At 36.9% G+C, this 20,115-nt stretch overlaps 1 long non-coding RNA gene across 4 annotated transcripts in view; it reads right to left on the minus strand.

Moving 5' to 3' along the window:
• The window catches only part of LOC308619533, a 553,523-nt gene that overhangs the window by 400,131 nt on the left and 133,277 nt on the right, over positions 1 to 20,115 (minus strand). The window lies entirely within an intron of this gene.

The raw sequence follows: 20,115 nt of genomic DNA on the forward strand, positions 1-20,115 counted from the left end.
TAGAAATTATTTTAAAAAACAAATAGAAATTCTGGCTTTGAAAAGTAAAATAACTGAAATGAAAAATTAACTAAAGGGGCTTAACAGCATATTTGAGCTAGCAGAAGAAATGATCAGGGAACTTGAAGTTATGCTGATTGAAATTGGCCTGAGGAATTGAATGAAAAAAGAATGAGGAAAAATAAGTAGAATTTCAGAGACCTGTGGAATACCATCAAGCCTACCAATATACACATATGAGACTCCCAGAAGGAGAGAAGAGACAGAAAAGAGTAGAAAGAATATTTGAAGAAATAGCCAAAAATGATAATTTACACATCCAAGGAGCTCAACGGACTCCAAGCAGAATAAAGAGATCCACACTAAGATACATTATAATCAAACTGTCAAAGAAAAGACAAAGAGGATATCTTGAAAACAGCAGAGAGAAGAACCTATCACATTCAAAATATTCTCAATAAAACTAACAGCTGATTTCTCATCAGAAACTAGGGAGGACAGAAGGCAGTGGTATGACATTTTCAAGTGCTATAAGACTGTCAAGAATTCTATATCCAGCAAAACTATTCTTCAAAAATGAAGGGGAGGGCCTCCCTGGTGGCGCAGTGGTTGAGAGTCCGCCTGCCGATGCAGGGGATACGGGTTCGTGCCCCGGTCTGGGAGGATCCCACATGCCGCGGAGCGGCTGGGCCCGTGAGCCATGGCCGCTGGGCCTGCGCGTCCAGAGCCTGTGCTCCGCAACGGGAGAGGCCACAGCAGTGAGAGGCCCGCGTACCGCAAAAAGAAAAAAAAAAAAAAAAATGAAGGGGAAATTAAAACACTCCCAAATTAACAATAACCGAGAATTGGTCACAAGCAGACCTACCTTACGAGAAATACTAAGGAGTCAGTCCTTCAGACTTAACTTAAAGGACACTTGAGCACAAATTGAATCCACAAGAAGAAAAAAGAAGCACAGGTAAAAGTACCTACAGAGGTAAATAAAAAGATACTATAAATGTACATTGTTTGTAAATCTTTTCTTCTCCAATCTGAGTTAAAAGACCAACTGCACAATTTAGAGAAGAGCTTAACACCCATCCTTCTCAAACTCTTCCAAAAAATTGAGGAGGAAGGAACACTCCCAAACTCATTCTATGAGGCCACCATCACCCTGATACCAAAACCAGACAAAGATACTACAAAAAAAGAAAATTCAGACCAACATCACTGATGAATATAGATGCAAAAATGCTCAACAAAATACTAGCAAACAGAATCCAACAACACATTAAAAGGATCATACACCATGATCAAGTGGGATTTATCCCAGGGATGCAAGGATTCTTCAATATACACAAATCAATCAATGTGCTACACCATATTAACAAATTGAAGGGTAAAAACCATATGATCATCTCAATATATGCAGAAAAAGCTTTTGACAAAATTCAACACCCATTTATGATAAAAACTCTCCAGGAAGTGGACATAGAGGGAACCTACCTGAACATAATAAAGGCCATATATGACAAACCCACAGCAAACATCATTCTCAATCATGAAAAACTGAAAGCATTTCCTCTAAGATCAGGAACAAGACAAGGATGTCCACTCTCACCACTATTATTCAACATAGTTTTGGAAGTCCTAGCCATGGTAATCAGAGAAGAAAAAGAAATAAAAGGAATCCAAATTGGAAAAGAAGAACTAAAACTGTCACTGTTTGCAGATGACATTATACTATACATAGAGAATCCTAAAGATGCCACCATTTTTGGAACCTATAATCCTAAAGATGCCACTAGTTTTCTACTAGTAGTTTCTAGTAGAAAACTACTAGAGCTAATTGATGAATTTGGTAAAGTTGCAGGATACAAAATTAATGCAGAGAAATCTCTTGCATTCCTATATACTAATGATGAAAAATCGGAAAGAGAAATTAAGGAAACACTCCCATTTACCACTGCAACAAAAAGAATAAAATACCTAGGAATAAACCTACCTAGGGAGACAAAAGACCTGTAGGCAGAAAACTATAAGACACTGATGAAAGAAATTAAAGATGATACCAACAGATGGAGAGATATACCATGCTCTTGGATTGGAAGAATCAATATTGTGAAAATGACTATACTACCCAAAGCAATCTACAGATTCAACACAATCCCTATCAAATTACCAATGGCATTTTTTACAGAACTAGACAAAAAAATCTTAAAAATTTGTGTGGAGACACAAAATACCCCGAATAGACAAAGTAGTCTTGAGGGAAAAAAACGGAGCTGGAGGAATCAGACACCCTGACTTCAGACTATACTACAAAGCTACAGTAATCAAGACAATATGGTACTGGCACAAAAACAGAAACATAGATCAATGGAACAAGACAGAAAGCCCAGAGATAAACCCACGCACCTATGGTCAACTAATCTATGACAAAGGAGGCAAGGATATACAATGGAGAAAAGACAGTCTCTTCAATAAGTGGTGCTGGGAAAACTGGACAGCTACATGTAAAAGAATGAAATTAGAACACTCCCTAACACCATACACAAAAATAAACTCAAAATGGATTCGAGACCTAAATGTAAGACTGGACACTATCAAACTCTTAAAGGAAAACATAGGAAGAACACTCTTTGACATACATCACAGCAAGATCTTTTTTGATCCACCTCCTAGAGTAATGGAAATAAAAACAAAAATAAACAAATGGGACCTAATGAAACTTCAAAGCTTTTGCACAGCAAAGGAAACCATAAACAAGACGAAAAAACAACCTTATTTTGGGAGAAAATATTTGCAAAAAGAATCAACGGACAAAGGATTAATCTCCAAATTATATAAACAGCTCATGCAGCTCAATATTAAAAAAACAAACAACCCAATCCAAAAATGGGCAGAAGACCTAAATAGACATTTCTCCAAAAAAGACATACAGATGGCCAAGAAGCACATGAAAAGCTGCTCAACATCACTAATTATTAGAGAAATGAAAATCAAAACTACAATGAGGTATTGGGCTTCCCTGGTAGCGCAGTGGTTGGGAGTCCGCCTGCCGTTGCAGGGGACACGGGTTTGTGCCCCGGTCCGGGCAGATCCCACATGCTGTGGAGCGGCTGGGCCTGTGAGCCATGGCCGCCAAGCCTGCGTGTCCGGAGCCTGTGACCCACAACAGGAGAGGCCACAGCAGTGAGCGGCCCGCGTACCACACACACACAAAAAAAAACCTACAGTGAGGTATCACCTCACACCAGTTAGAATGGGCATCATCAGAAAATCTACAAACAACAAATGCTGGAGAGGGTGTGAAGAAAAGGGAACCTTCTTGCTCTGTTGGTGGGAATGTAAATTGATACAGCCACTATGGAGAACAGTATGGAGGTTCCTTAAAAAACTAAAAATAGAATTACCATATGATTCAGCAATCCCACTACTGGGCATATACCCAGAGAAAACCATAATTGAAAAACACACATGCACCCCAATGTTCATTGCAGCACTATTTACAATAGCCAGGTCATGGAAGCAACCTAAATGCCATTGACAGACGAATGGATAAAGAAGATGTGGTACATATATACAATGGAATATTACTCAGCCATAAAAATGAACAAAATTGAGTCATTTGTTGAGACATGGATGGACCTAGAGTCTGTCATACAGAGTGAAGTAAGTCAGAAAGAGAAAAACAAATATCGTATATTAACGCATGTATGTGGAACTGGTGTGAAAACTGCGGTGTGGTGGGGATGGTGGTGTGCTGAATTGGGCGATTGGGATTGACATGTATACACTGATGTGCATAAAATTGATGACTGATAAGAACCTGCAGTATAAAAAAACAAAAAAACAAAAAAAACTACTAATACTAAACTTTCTTTGGGTTATTTGTATGGAAGTATGTTAATATAAATGTTTCAGACATTACATGAAATTTCTAAAAATCTTATATGTTCTGGTATGATGTTATAAGTCATAATTCTAGTTATTACTTTAAAATGTATATTAAAAAAAGACACATGCACCCCAATGTTCATTGCAGCACTATTTACAATAGCCAGGTCATAGAAGCAACCTAAGTGTCCATTGACAGATGAATGGATAAAGAAGATGTGGTACATATATACAATGGAATATTACTCAGCCATGAAAAGGAACGAAATTGGGTCATTTGTAGAGACGTGGTTGGACCTAGAGACTGCCATACAGAGTGAAGTAAGTCAGAAAGAGAAAAATAAATATTGTATATTAACGCATATATGTGGAACCTAGAAAAATCATACAGATGAACCAGTTTGCAGGGCAGAAATTGAGACACATATGTAGAGAACAAACGTATGGACACCAAGAGGGGACAGCAGTGGGGGGGGTGGGGGGGGTGGTGTGATGAATTGGGCGATTTGGATTGACATGTATACATTGATGTGTATAAAATTGATGACTAATAAGAACCTGCTGTATAAAAAAATAAAAGTAAAAGACAACTGCACAAAGCAGTAATTTAAAAACTGTGTTGCTAGGCTTATAGTGTATAAAGATGTAGTTTGTATGATCATAATAGCACATAGGAGGTGGGGGTGAGGAATAAAGCTGTATGGGAGAAAAAAATTTTTTATACAATTGAAATTAAGTGGGTATTAATCCAACGTGGATTGTTATAACATGTTTATCCCCAGGGCAACCAGTAAGGAACTAATAAAAAATATTCAGTAAAAGAAATGACAAAGGAATTAAAATGGTACACTTAAAAATATTTATTTAACACAAAAGAAAGCAGTAGTAGAACAACAGAGGGAGAAAAAGACTTAAACCATGTAGAAAACAAATAGCAACATAAAATGGCAGACACAAATCCTACTGTGTGAGTAATTACAGTAACTATATATAGATTAAACACTCCAATTAAAAAGCTGGGATCGGCAAAATGGTTAAAAACAAAAACATGAGCCTACTATATATGTTCTCTACAAGATACATGCAAAGATTCAAAGACAAATAGGTTGAAGAGACAAGGATAGAAAGCAACATGCCATGTAAACAAAGTAGACCTGGAGTGGCTATACTAGTATCAGAAAGAAAAACAAAAACAACAGCTACTAGACTTTAAGTCAAAAATAGTTAATAGAGACAGAGAAAAAAATTTTTTAATGGGAAAGGGGTTGATTCATCAGAAAGACATAACAATTATAAATACAAATGAACCTAACAATGAATACATGAAGCAATAACTGACAAAGGTAAAGGAAGAAATAGACAATTCAACAGTATTAGTTGGAGAATTCTGTATTTCAGTTTTAATAACGGATACAACAACTAGATAAAAGACCGAAAAGGAAAGAGAAGACTTGAACAACTCTATCAACCAACTACACCTAAAAGACATCAACAGAATACTCCACCCAATGACAGCAGGATATATATTCTTCTCAAGCACAAATTAAACATTCTCCAGGATAGACCATACATGAGGCTACAAAAAAAAATCTCAACAAATGCAAAAGGATTGAAATAATACAAAGTATGTTCTCTGACCACAGTGGAATGAAATAGATAAATATAACTAAATGGAGAATTCAGCAAGGTTGTCAGAAACAAGACCCCTATAAAAATCAATAGCATTCAAATACCAACTATGTGTTAGACAATAATACAACATAGTTGCAACAAAAGAGCTAAAAGGTATCTAGCAGTCAACCTAACAAAGAACAAAGGAAAACTCCAATAAAAACATCAAAGATTTCAATAAATGGAATGATATATCAGATTCATGGAGAGATGATTAACTTAGTCAATTCTTCCCACTTAATCTGCAAAGTCAATGCAGTCACAAAGAAAACATCAGCATTTTAAAAACATTTAAACAAATAATCCAAACTCTATAAGGGGTTATAAAAGTCCCCAAATAGCTTACAAATTTTTGAAGAAAAGGAGAAAAGAGGGAGTGAGTCCCTCTAACCAGATATTATGACATTCTAAAAAGATAATGGAATTAAAACAATATGGTACTGGTGAAGGTCAATTAGGTCAATGGAATCAAACGGAGAGCTCAGAAATTTATGTTTGTATGGAAACTTGATATATGATAAAGGTGCATTTCAAAACAAGGGGAAAATAGTTGTCTAGATGACATTGGAAAGACTGGCTCACTATATCAATAAAAATAAAGTTGGACCCCCTGCCTTACACCATATGCAAAAGTGAACTCAAAATGAATTAAAGACCTTCCTACAAAATATAAAGTTATAAAGCTAACAGAATAAAATATGAGAGTATCTTTGTGGCCTAGAGATATGAAATGCTTTCTTAAATAAGATCCAAAATGTACAACCATAAGATTGAAAAAATATATTGATGGTTTTACTATGTCAAAAAAAGGATTTCTTACTTACAGTTAAATCTGAAAAAAAATATGAGCAATAATTATAAAAAATATTGTTGAGAGAAATTAAGGAAAATTTAAATAAATGAAGAGGTATACCTTGTCCATAAATTGGAAGACTCAATATTGTTAAGATCAACTCTTCCTAAATTGATCTGTAGACTTCACATACTCCCAATGAAAATTCCAGTGTGCTTTTTTCTAGTTATTGACAAAACCAATTCTAAAGTTCATATAAAAATGCAAAGGACCTAGAATAGCCAAAACAAATTTTAAAAAGAGAAAGAAAATTTGAGGATTTAACATTCCCTAATTTAAAGACTTATTACAAAGCCACAGCAATCAAAATGGTGTTTATTGATGAAAAGATAGAAAAGTAGATCAATGGAATAGAATAAAGAGTCCAGAAATGGACCAACATGAATATGGACAACTAATTTTTTAACAGATGCAAAGGTAATTCACTGGAGAAAAAAATCATTTTCAACCAATGGTGCTACAAAAGTTAGATTATATATTTTTAAAATAATCTTTGATCCATATTTTGCACCATATACAAAAATTAACCCAAAATGGATCATAGACATAAATGTAAAACCCAAAACTATAAAACTTGGAGAAGAAAAGATAGGAGAAAATCTTTGTGATCTTGAGTTATGTAAAAATTTCTTATATAGGAAAACAAAAGCACAATCCATAAAAGAAAATAATGATAACTTAGACTTCATCAAAATTGAAAACTTCTGCTCTTTGAAAGACATTGTTAAGACAGTGAAAAGACAAATCACAGACTACAAAAACATATTTGCAAAGTACTTGTATTTAGGACATACAAGTATATAGGAATACAAACACATAAATACAAGTATACATAGGATATATAAATACAAGTATTTATACAAATGCAATATATGATCAAGGACTTAAATCTAAAATATATAAAGAACATTCAGAATTCAATAAGAAAATAACCCAATTTAAAGTGCACAAAAGATCTGAACAATTTAAAAAGATATATAGAAGGAAAATTAAGCACACACAAAAAATCCTCAACATAATCAGTTATTAGAGAAATGCTAATGAAAACCACAATGAGATACCATTCCTTACCTATTAGAAAGGCTAAAATTAAATAAAATGACCATATCAACTGTGAGTAACGATGTGGAGGAACTGGAGCTCATACATCCTGCTGATTGGAATGTAAAATGGCAAAACCACTTTGGAAAACAGTTTGGAAGCTTCTCACTCAACACTATGTATTGTCTGTGTGTGTGTAAAATCTATTTCTATGCTGTATATGTTTAAGTTTATTGATTTTTTTACCACATAGTATTCCATGATACCTATCCATCCTCTGCAGGAAGAAAGTCAAGTTTACCTTCAACTTATTTATCCATCTTCTGCAGGAAGAAAGTCAACTTTATCTTCAATTGTTTACTACATCCTTTTACATCAACCCTTTTTTATCTTTGTAGGAATTTATCCAGGAGTGGGATTGCTGGGCCATAGTACATATGTACAATAAACACTTACATTGCTTTGTGGAATGGCTGACAAAGGTAAATTCCAACCAGTAGTGCACATGAGTTTCCACCTCCCATTTTTTTTTGGATAATTGCCAAATGGTGATCTTTTAATTACATAATTCTTTCTAAATTTATTACTTGGCATATAAGGGAGAGCTTTTCAATCTCCACCTGCTCATTTAATTATTCATTTACCTAATCAGTATGGACTCATGGATTTCTATTTTATTCAAGGGATTATAATCAATCAAAGTCATTATTTTGATGCTCTAATTGTCCCAGAATGGGAGTCCCTTCAAGCTGGTACCTCTGTCCTTTTGATAAATCTCCATCAGTTTTTTAATAGACTTTTTTAAAGAGCAGTTTTAGGTTTACAGAAAAATTGCACATAAAGTACAGAGAGTTCCCATATATCCCTCACCTTTCACCCCTCTCCCCACACAGTTTCTTCCTTGAGGTCAGGTAATGAAGGTCAGGTAATATTCAGGGATTCTGAATACCCTAATAAACCAGGAGGGCATTAAATACATTCTCAGAAGTAGAATCTTTCCAATCTTTTGTTGCCAAAATGTTGCCTCATGTAGGCTTTATATATAAACAATAAATTCCATACTCTATGCTTGGAGATATCTTCACAACCTGACAACACTTTTGTAACTCTTCTTCTAATCACAAAGGAAAAAATAGAATGTTTGGAGACATTTCTCTATTCCCTGAAAACATGCCCCATGCATGCCATCCCTAATTCCTGTATATCACAAAATTGATTGATAATAGAGCCACAGAGTTAAAACTATCAGAAATGTTTTGCAATCATTATCTTATAGATGGGACAACTGAGGCCTAGAGAGGTGAAATCACTTCCCTTAAGTTCATAAAGCAAATTAGCAACAGTGATAACCAAAGTCTGTTGATTTCTAATCATCTTACCAAATATTCCTACAGTGATAAAAATTAATTCTCCCCCACACACATAAGCCATTCATCCACTGGTTCACTTACAAATTGTTCCAGGACCATTGTTAATAATTACTACTAAACATCAGTAGGTTTCGATACTAAGCTATAAAACAACAGACAGCACCACACACACAATTATTGCTAATGATACATGGTGGACCAGTGTTCTACCTAATCGATAGGTTTCTTTAATTTGTTTTTGTTGCATGTATGTGTGCATTTGATTTTTTTCCTCTAATTTCTGTGAGTATCATATAAAAAGGGAAGTTGGAAATGTGAAGGCTTCTATTGTTGCACAGACATGTGACTCTTGTCAAAATGGCATTAAAATTGCTCAGACACTGAAATGAAAGCAAATGTGCGTACCTATCACATTATGTAGGGAAACCAATGTAGGTTGAGTTGCATGTCACCAAATGCCCCACATGTGACACACAGGGAAAATGACATAATCCAAGTATTCAGCAAAAGCAGCCCACAGTAACAACTGCATCATTTCTGAAGAGGAAGAGAGAACAGATGGCTCAGCAAGCAATTGTAGAACAGCCAGCTTCCCCCTCCACACCTCCAGAACCAAATTGCCTCCCAGTGTCTCATCCCAGGCCCTGGGGAAACTCAGAGGCAAAACACTCCAGTACCATATTAGTAGCAGCCATGGCAAAAGAAGTCCTAGGTCACAGTGCCCTGGGCTTGGACCCAAAGGACCTATGTTCACAGCCAGATTCTTCTTCTTACCTTCCACATTACCTTCAACAAGTTATTTAATTTCTTTAAATTGTATTTTCTCATCTCTAATACACGAATAAGACAACACTATAATGTTAAAGGAGATATTGAAATGAAAGTGCATCAAGAACTACAAAGTACTCAACAAATGTTAAAGCTCATTAGTTAAAAAATACAGATTAGTTAGAAGCCAAGCTGCAATCTAATGGCATATATTGTATGCAGTATTCAAAGAGCTCTTGTCCTAGTTGATCACAGCTTTAGTGAATTTTGGTTGTCTCTGTGTTAAAAAGTCACCATGACTTAATTCTTATTACAAGAGAGGGATAAATCTGTTTCATTCATTACTCATTTAATAAACATTTCTTGAGCATCCACGCTAAGTCATACATGACAAAAGATATGGTAGCTGAGGCTCTTTGGCTGCTAATTTTTTTTAAAGATAATTATCTCTTTTTCTTTTGTTGCTATTGCTTACAGGGCAAGCATGGCGGGGAAAAAATATTTAACTACATCAGGAAGGCTAGAGACAGGCATTTCTGGATGATCTGTGTAGCAGCCTAAGAAATAATAATGACTCATTATTATTATTTATTATTAAATATTATTATTATTTCTTATTCCTAGTGTTTAAAAAAAAAGATTTCATAGATGTAAACATTTAACTCTCACAATGGCTCTGTGAAGCAGGAATTATTTCCCACTCTTTGCAGCCTGAATGCAAATCTAGCTACTCTGACTTCAAGTCCAAAACACCCCCCACTATACCACACCGCCTCTCACTTTAATGCCAAGGGACCTAAGGGTGGGGAAAAGAAAAGTCTCCTCTGGCAAGGTAAATCATAATTATTTTCAACACTCTAGTGGATATTGTTGGGGCAGTTTCCCAGAACTTTACTATCCTCAGACTTCATAAATGATAGAGAAAAACAGGTAAAACAGGCGCTAAGAAAACAATTAAAATGAGACTAAGTCAGAATGACCATCATCAAAAAATCTACAAACAATAAATGCTGGAGAGGGTATGGAGAAAAGGGAACCCTCTTGCACTGTTGGTGGGAATGTAAATTGATACAGCCACTGTGGAGAACAGTACGGAGGTTCCTTAAAAAACTAAAAATAGGGCTTCCCTGGTGGCGCAGTGGTTGAGAGTCTGTCTGCCGATGCAGGGGACGTGGGTTCATGCCCCGGTCCAGGAAGATCCCACGTGCCACGGAGCGGCTGGGCCCGTGAGCCATGGTTGCTGAGCCTGCGTGTCCGGAGCCTGTGCTCTGCAATGGGAGAGGTCACGGCGGTGAGAGGCCCATGTACCGCAAAAATAAATAAATAAATAAATAAATAAAATTTTTTAAAAACTAAAAATAGAACTACCATAAAACCCAGCAATCCCACTACTGGGCATATACCCTGCCATAATTCAAAAAGAGTCATGTACCACTCATGGCAGTGCTCATGGCAGCTCTATTTACAGTAGCCAGGACGTGGAAGCAACCTAAGTGTCCATCAACAGATGAATGGATAAAGAAGATGTGGCACATATATACAATGGAATATTACTCAGCCATAAAAAGAAACAAAATTGAGTTATTTGTAGTGAGGTGGATGGACCTAGAGACTGTCATACAGAGTGAAGTAAGTCAGAAAGAGAAAAACAAATACCGTATGCTAACATATATATATGGAATCTAAAAAAGAGAAATAAATGGGTCTGAAGAACCTAGGGGCAGGACAGGAATAAAGACGCAGACATAGAGAATGGACCTGAGGACACGGGGAGGGTGAAGGGTAAGCTGGGATGAAGTAAGAGAGTGGCATGCACATATATACACTACCAAATGTAAAATAGATAGCTAGTGAGAAGCAGCCACACAGCACAGGGAGATCAGCTCGGTGCTTTGTGTCCACCTAGAGGGGTGGGATAGGGAGGGTGGGAGGGAGACACAAGAGGGAGGGGATATGGGGATATATGTATATGTATAGCTGATTCACTTTGTTATACAGCAGAAACTAACACACCATGGTAAAGCAATTATACTCCAATAAGGATGTTAAAAAAAAATGAGACTAAGTAATTTCAATAATCCCTTTTGTTACTGTTTTAATCCCACACATTAATACATAAATACATAAATTAATACATAAATCCCACACATAAATACACTTATTTTATTTATTCACTGACATTCTGCTAACTGCAGAAGAAACTCCCAAAAGCTGAGACTAGACCAAAACAGTAGAACACTACTAATTGGCGGATCAATAAAGTACTCCATTTTGTTTGCATAAATAGACATTTTGATGGCAATCCTTTGCTTTGATGGCAACCAAAACAGATTAACTGGATCTTTAATAGATGTATATAATAAGAATTGCAGACAGTATGCCCTGAAGATCGTCATTCTTGTCTTTAGGCAGATGGTAGAAATGGAGGAAGGGGGAAAAGATGTGAAAGAACTTTCCTAGAGCAGCTGTTGCATGTGGGCACCATGCTGGGCGCATCACATGTTTTAACTTTTTGAAGCTGCATAATAACCCTCACTACAATTTTACAAATGAAGAAACACTCAGATCAGTTAAGACCCAGTTCCATCTCTTTGCCCCACTGCCTCACATTATCTTTGAAGTGATCTGTTGTGGAAGGGCCAGAGCACATGTGTGAGACGGAGGAGCACTCTGGCTCCTGATACCCCTTAGAGAGGTCAGGAGTCCAGTGTCATGATTCAGGAATTGTACGTACTGCCAAGGTCACAGATGGTACAGAGTAGTCCCAGAGAGAGAGACCCCTTAGCCTGTGTACAGAGTAGTCCCAGAGAGAGGTAAGGGCTAAGGATGGAGTCTTAGAAACACAAAGTTGGGAGCTAGGGGGGCAGAAAGAGAAACACAAGATGTGAAAGAATTAGAAAAGCACAAATCTAGTATTTGTTAAAAAAGAACAGTTGGTCAAAAGCTATGACAATCAATAAGTACAAAACAAAAATGCCAGTAAATTGGGTGGAATTAACTTTTTAATGATTGCAAAACATAAGGACACATTTTACAACAGAAAATTGCTAAGTACATAAAAGTATAAAGAAGTTGGGTGGGGTGGGGACTGGGAAATCACCATAATTCCACCCTGATGTGATTTATTTTTTAATTTTAACATTTCAGCATATTTTCTTCTAATCTTCTTGGAACTTTTTATACAGTTGAAATCATACTGAATATGCAATTTTGTGTGCCATTTATTTAAAGTTATTGTGAACATTTGCCCAAGCCTTTAAAAACTCCTATATCTGTTTAATCTTGCATTCCACTGAACCACAGACACCAAGGGTAAGGTCAATGTTTTATTCTTTTTTATATATTTCCGTAGAACTCAGCATAGTCATTTGCAGAGGAGGTATTCAAAAACTATTTACTGAGTGGAACATGAACACCAGTGCCCTCTCATCACCCCTTAATTTACTAATCCTCTGAAGCCCTATGTCTATGGTTAATTTTATGGTACATTGTGTCTGTTCTCAGGATGTTTTATAATATCTGTTTCAAGCATTTATGCTACCCCTCACTAGACAAAGTGTTTTCTGGGGGAAAAGTTCTTTAATTCCTCTCATATTTTTTAATTTTCATCTTCACCAACAATGCCTACCACAGTGTTCCTTCCACAGAAGACAATTTAATCTCATTAAAGATAGATTACGGCTATAAAAAATTCAAAGAACTAGAATACATTTAATTGTATCAGTGATACTTCTAGCACCAAGACAGCTTTTGTTTTTTCCAAAGTTTCAATCCCTATTATCAAATCCTCCTTATGCTCTCTTTCTCCCCTTCTTCCCCTTCCAGTACTATATACAGGGGTGTGTGTGTGTGTTTGTGTGTGTGTGTGTGTGAGACAGAGAGCGATAGATCTAGAAAATTCTCTAGCCATGAACCATGTATAAATGAGAAACTAGAACACAATCTTTCTTTCTTTGTACTCTTGACAAGTCATCAAAACAGGATAATTCAAATTTAGGCTGAATTCGCATAGCACAGGGAGATCAGCTCAGTGCTTTGTGACTGCCTGGAGGGGTGGGATAGGGAGGGTGGGAGGGAGGGAGACGCAAGAGGGAAGGGATGGGGGAACAGATGTATATGTATGACTGATTCACTTTGTTATAAAGCAGAAACTAATAAAAAAAATTTGGGCTGAATTAAAAGAGGTAAAATATCCAGAACAAGGAAGAAATCATTATCCTCTGCTCTGTGATGTTCAGTAATCCCAGGAATACTGTGTTCACCTCAAAAAACAAACACTATAAAAGAAAACTAAAAGGAGAATAATATCCAAGTGAAATGCCCAGAAAAGTGATGGGTGTCAAAAACATAAGCAATTATTAAGGCAGCTCGTTTTCATATAGGAGAAGGATTAGATGATGTAGGGCCTGGTAAGTCATGGAAAGTACTTGACTTTTCTCTGAAGGAGCTGGCAAGTGGGTTTTGAGCAGAAGAGTGACATAATATGACTTGGGTTTGGGGGGGATCAATTTGCTGAGAATAGATTACAAAGAGGCAAGAGCGGAAGCAGGAAGACCAAGTAGGTGGCTATTGCAAAAATCCAGAATCCATGACTCCAAAGGGTAGAACCTCCATTGTGTGGAAGTCATAGGCAGGCATGTTGTATAGGCTGACTCAGAAGGCAGTGCGCTCTCAGCCATCAAAAGCATACAAGTAGAAAACCGCTTGGCAAGTATATTGCAGCGGTTCGCTTTATAACTTAAAAGTCATTTCCAAAATTGAGACTCCACGGTCATTGCTCACAAGTTACCCATACCTTCAGACAGCTTAATAACTCCATAACCATGTTAACAATTTATTTTTATTATAAAAGCATAATATATTCACAGTAGGAAATTAGAAAATAGAGATACAGGTAAGCAAAAGGAAAAGAAATAAAAATATAGTCCTAACATCCAGAGATACTCACGGTTAGGGCCATGGTATATATTCTTCCATTACATTTTCTTGGCACATATATCTTTAGATAGATAAATAATAAAAAGCAGATTTTTTTCTAACTAGACAAGATAACTATCTTTATAGTATTTTATAATCTTCTTTTAAAATTCAGTGTATGGTGAATATATTCTGCTGTCAATTTATATATTCTGCCAGAATCAGAAACCCCCTATAGACAGCCCCTATAACAGCCTTGAAGTAATGAGTAATGTAAATAAGCGAGAAACTGGCAGGATACACATAGTCTTAGGAGATTTAAGTAATGAGATAATGTCTTCCTCATGAGTGTCTCCCACCTAGCTCTAAAAGGCATATTTTGAACCATCTCCCATATAATATTTCACAATCCACTGCCAGTTTCAGCACCCTTCCCTCCATCATCATAACAAATTACATCCCAAGTCAAGACAGGAACGTAATCAGCAAAGAGTGAAAAAACACCTGTCATCCTAATTGAGCCACAGAGGTCTCATCTTACTTTTCCCTTGTTACCTCTGGGCATCTTATATTTCAGCAGTCATTCATTCCATGAGCACTTAAAAGTTTCCAAATGACTCTGAGCTTTATTCACCACCTTAGCACCAAAGGTAATACCTTAGTATTTCCTCAGATACAGCATCTGTAGATTCATTTGACAGCAAATATTTATTGAGTATCTACTATGTACCAGGCAGTGTTCTCAACATTTGGGATAAAGCAGTGAACAAAAGAGGAAAAAAATCTCTGTGGAGCTTTTATTCTTTTTGGAGGAAATGGACAATAAAAAGTAATTAAATATGTTAGATGGTGATAGCTACTATCAAAAAAAGCAAGGAAGGAGGATAGGTAGTGACATGAAGGAGGAAGGGGACTATGATTTTAAATAGCATGGTCGGGAAAGTCCTTGACACAAAAGCTGGCTTTAGAACAAAGACTGAAGTAGGAAGGGAGTGAACCATAAGGGCAGTAAGCGAAGAGCATTTCAGGCAGTGGCCCTGAGGCGGGAAAGTACTTGGGCGGGCATGTTCTAGGATCAGAATGGAGGCCAATGTGGGTGGAACAGGGTGAGGAGAAAAGTAATAGAAGATGAGGTCAGAAAAGGTAGCCAGAGGCAAGATCACATGGGGCCTTGTGGATCATGGAACATCTTGAACTTTTCTCTGCAGGAGGTGGTAACCATTGGTGAGTGTTGAGCAGAGAAGAGGGACATGACATGACTGGAGTTTCTGGAACATCATCTTGTTGAGAATAGATTATAGAGGGCAAGAGTGGAAGCAGAGAGACCACGTAGGAGGCTGGAACAATCCAGGAGATGGTGGCTGGGGCCAGAAAATGGCAGTGTGGGTGGGAAGAGGCAGTCAGATTCTGCATAGATTTTGAAGCTGCAGTCTCAGCATATGGTGACAGTTTTGAGAAAGAGAGGAGAGTCAAGGATGTCACCCAAGTTTTGTCCCTGAAACTGAAAAAATAGAGTTATTGTTTGCTTAAAAGGGGAGCACTGTGGAAAGAGCAGGTTTGCAGCAGAGGTAATTAGGAATTCAGCTTTGGACATTTGAGTTGATTAGCCATCGAAGTGGAGATGTCAAATAAATAGTTGGATATGTTAGTCTGAGTCTAGGCGAGAGGTCCAGGTTAGAAATTTGGGAGTTATCAGCACATAGATGGTATCAGGAGCCATAGACTAGAAAAGACTACCAAGGTAGTAAGTGTAGATAGAAAACAAACAGGTCCGAGAACCAAACATGAGGGCATGCCAATGTTGAGAGGGCAGAGCCCATGTGGCAGAACCAGTAAGGGGGAAAAAGCGTCACATACCAATATGCATAACACCTTTATGCTAACTCTAGGAAAGGTGTAAGTGAAAAGTTCCTAAGAAAAAGGAAATTACACGTTATCAGCTTAGTGACCCTGAGATACACATAATGATACAGGACTGTAACAGTGTCTGATCCTGGACAAGAAAAGAAACACTGACCAGAAAAGATCTCATCCCTATCACTTAACAGTGACTTCAGAACAACTCCGTTAATTCCAACTAAAGCCACTTCTAACAATATTCAACTATATTGTAATTTAAATAATCACTTAATATTCCATTATATGAATATAAAATTATTTATCTATTTAAACAATTTCCTATTTCTGGAATTTATGTTTTTATATCTCTTGGCTATTTTAAATAAGACTTTAATAAACACCCTTGTAAACACATCCTTGTAAACAACTGAAGACAGTTATTTTCTTAGAATACATTTCTATAAGTATAATTACTAGACTAAAGGTGATGCACATTTTTAAGACTTTTAATATATATTTCCAGATTAGCCTCCATAAAGGTTGCACCAATTTACATTCTCACTAATAGAGTATAAGTGTCTTATGAGAGACATAACAAAGCTAGCCTGTGAAGTAAACAACCCCTTTTAGCAGAATCTGTAGGAACAGTCTTCATCTGATTTTTTTTCTAGCTTCTAACATCCAGACACCCCATTGGTTCTTACTCTGGCTTTAGATCTTGGACTTAGGTTTTCAGAGACTCCTTCCCCCTCCACTCCTGATTAAATTGCTGCAGGGTTCTTTCCAGTCCCTAACCCTGCTTACCTTTGGTTACCCAATCCCCATTCCAGACTCTGCGCAATTAAATCCCTATTATCTGTCCAGCACACCTCAGAGTCTTCCCTCATTCAAGCTCAGGAGCACCAAGAAAGAAAACTCACCTGTCTAAGACCCCTCCCACTGGGAACAGGGAGAGGTAGTTGGAGACCAACTGTCCTGGTTTCTCACCTTCCATGGGCCCCTTCCAAAAGCTTGTCCACCCACTAAAGCCTTCCTTTATTCTGGCCCAAGAAGAAAAGACTGATTTTCCCACTCCTGTGACCCTGCCCAACCTCAGTGACGTGGGTCAAGAATAAGAAGAGAGTGGACCCACAATAATTAACCTCACCTGAGACTCACAATGACCCTGTAAAGTACATATATATCCAATCACATCATGTGCACTTAAGAAAAGCTTCCACTTTTAAATGAATTGTCTTACTCCTTCTAGAAGAACAGTGCTTATTGAGATAAATGAAAAGAGGTGGTTGTTTTTAAATCAGTATGACTAATGTTAAAAAACAGCTGGTAAGGAATACCAGGTAATCACATCCACACAAGATACCAACTGGGAACATTACAGTGTTATACCTACCATAATTTAGTTCTCCCTCCCCACAAAGTCACTCAGAGTGGCAGCTGTGATCTTGGGCTTTGCACATTAGAGACCATTAGGAAAAGCAGCATGATTCATCATCTTCTGCTTGTGTTATTTTAACTTAGTCATTTGGGGGCTGATCTTCTGAGGCACTAACAATAGTCTGAAACTAGATTGATTTTCTTCCTTAAATAAGTTGTGGATTTTTTTTAACTGTTGAAATTTCTGCCATTTCAGATAAAGATACATAAAATCTTAGAAGTGGAAGAGAACATGGAGGTCACTTAGAACAATCTCTCACTCTCATCAAACTATTCTCTATTATAATGTTCCCGGCAACTATACAGACGGTCCTTGATTTCTCCCAGTGATGGGAAGCTCACTACTCATAAGAGAGGACATTTTGATTTTTCAGATAGCTCTCATTAGACTATTTTCTTTAATGTGTTCCTATATGAATCATTGGTTTTTTTATATTTCCTTATAGATTAATCCAGGAAGAAATTATGCTCTTATCCACATAATACATCTTCACCAAAGGCAGATTTTGTTGTGCTTTGTCTTCTCATTTCTCGGATAAGCATTTGAAGTTTCTCTAAATTTTACTTTATCATCCTCAGTATCTCAGACACTCTCCTTTGATTGAATGTCTCTCTTGGAAAATAGTGAACAATGGTGTAAGAATTTAACACAAGGTTTCTGATGCAATCTAGCCAGAGCATAGTATGACAGGACTATGTGGGCACAATGTTTCTACAGATGCAAATATAGGTTTCTTGGAAACCACTGGCCCATCTAAGTTTATGGTCACAGAAGCTCCTGGGATCCTTTCCAAATAGTCTGCTTTGCTTTCAGGTTGTCCCTGGTTCTATAACTCAAGGATTTGCTTTTTAACCTAAATCCAGTATTTTATATATTTATAGCTATCTAGTGTTTATCTTGCAAGCTTTGTACAAGTTTTATTTTTGTAGGCCCAACATTTCAGGTATTAAGACCATTTAACTATACCCACTGTCCCTCCCAAATTCTCATTCTCTGAAAATGTGAGGAGTGTCTTCAATGGCTTCATCTTGATGATAGTTCTGGGTATACAAGGATAGAGCAGAGGGGGAGAGACATCAATCCTTTAATCGATGATTTTTGGAGTTTCATAAATCAGCTATTGAACTAGAGCCTAGTGGTAAAAGCAGTCCCCAACTGCCAGAGAATTGTGTGTCTTGATGGAATTCTCAAGACCCCTCACTCCCAATTTTCCATAAAAATTTTTTTATAAGATGGTGCTTTGGCCTACACAAAGGTATTTCATAAGAAGCAGCCCTTGAAACTCACCACTGCATTTCATGTAAGGATGTACTGAGCAGGTGGTTTACTATATGACATATGTCCTCTTTAGGAAGAACCCATAGAAGTTTCTTCCTGCTCTCAGTGTTTTTCTTTCTTATAGACACTTTTATTTATGATGTTTTCTCTTTGCTTGGACTGTTAGGAAGCCCACAGCAAAATCTGTAAACCACCTCTAGAAAAAGTACAGAGCATAGAATAACAGAATCACATGGCATACGTTTTATGGACCAACCACATACTCATGGTTTCATCTTGTTCTCCCTAATCTTGTTTTTCCTTTATCCTAACTTCCTCTCCTCTCCTCTCCTCTCCTCTCCCCTCCCTTCCCCTTCCCTCCCTTCCTCTCCCCTTCTCTCTCCCTCATTTGATTAAATTTTACATACTCTTAAAGCCACCAAACAATCTTGTTAGGACAAAAATAAAGATGGAACATAGATGGGTAGATAACCCAGATCACATTTCTCTAAGTATTTTATCCACAAGGATATCATGAGAATTTTGTTAGATACTTTGCTGAATCAAAATACACTATGTCTACAGCATTAATGTGACCCACAGGACTTAACGGTCATTTAAAAGAAAGAGGAAATGTCCTAGTCCTACTGAATTCTAGTGAAACACTAGTTCCTAACAATCACTGCTTTCTTTTCTAAATGCTTACAAATTGTAAGTGTAGTTGCATTTTTAGAATTTTTCCAGGGATTGATATCAAGCTGGCTACTCTGTCATTTGGTGAGACTGGGGAGGGGAGATACATATTTTGTTCTTCCTTTAGAAATTTGGAATATTTGCTCATTCCAAGTTTTCTAGAATCCCTCCTATCCTCCATGTCTTATCAAAAATCACTGATAATAGCTGTGAATTCTTAACTGCCAGTTCTCTCAGTATTCTGGGGCAAGTAATAAATGCAGTGAACTATATATGTAAGTCCAAGAAAAATCAGGCATCATTCTTTTGAGAATAAAGTTTGAAGTATGTTACAAGCTGTTAGACCAGTTACATTATAATAACTAATATTTTGTGCAAATAATTTTACC

The sequence above is a fragment of the Mesoplodon bidens genome (assembly GCF_964165515.1).
Source record: "Mesoplodon bidens genome assembly, chromosome: 6".
NCBI lineage: Eukaryota > Metazoa > Chordata > Mammalia > Artiodactyla > Ziphiidae > Mesoplodon > Mesoplodon bidens.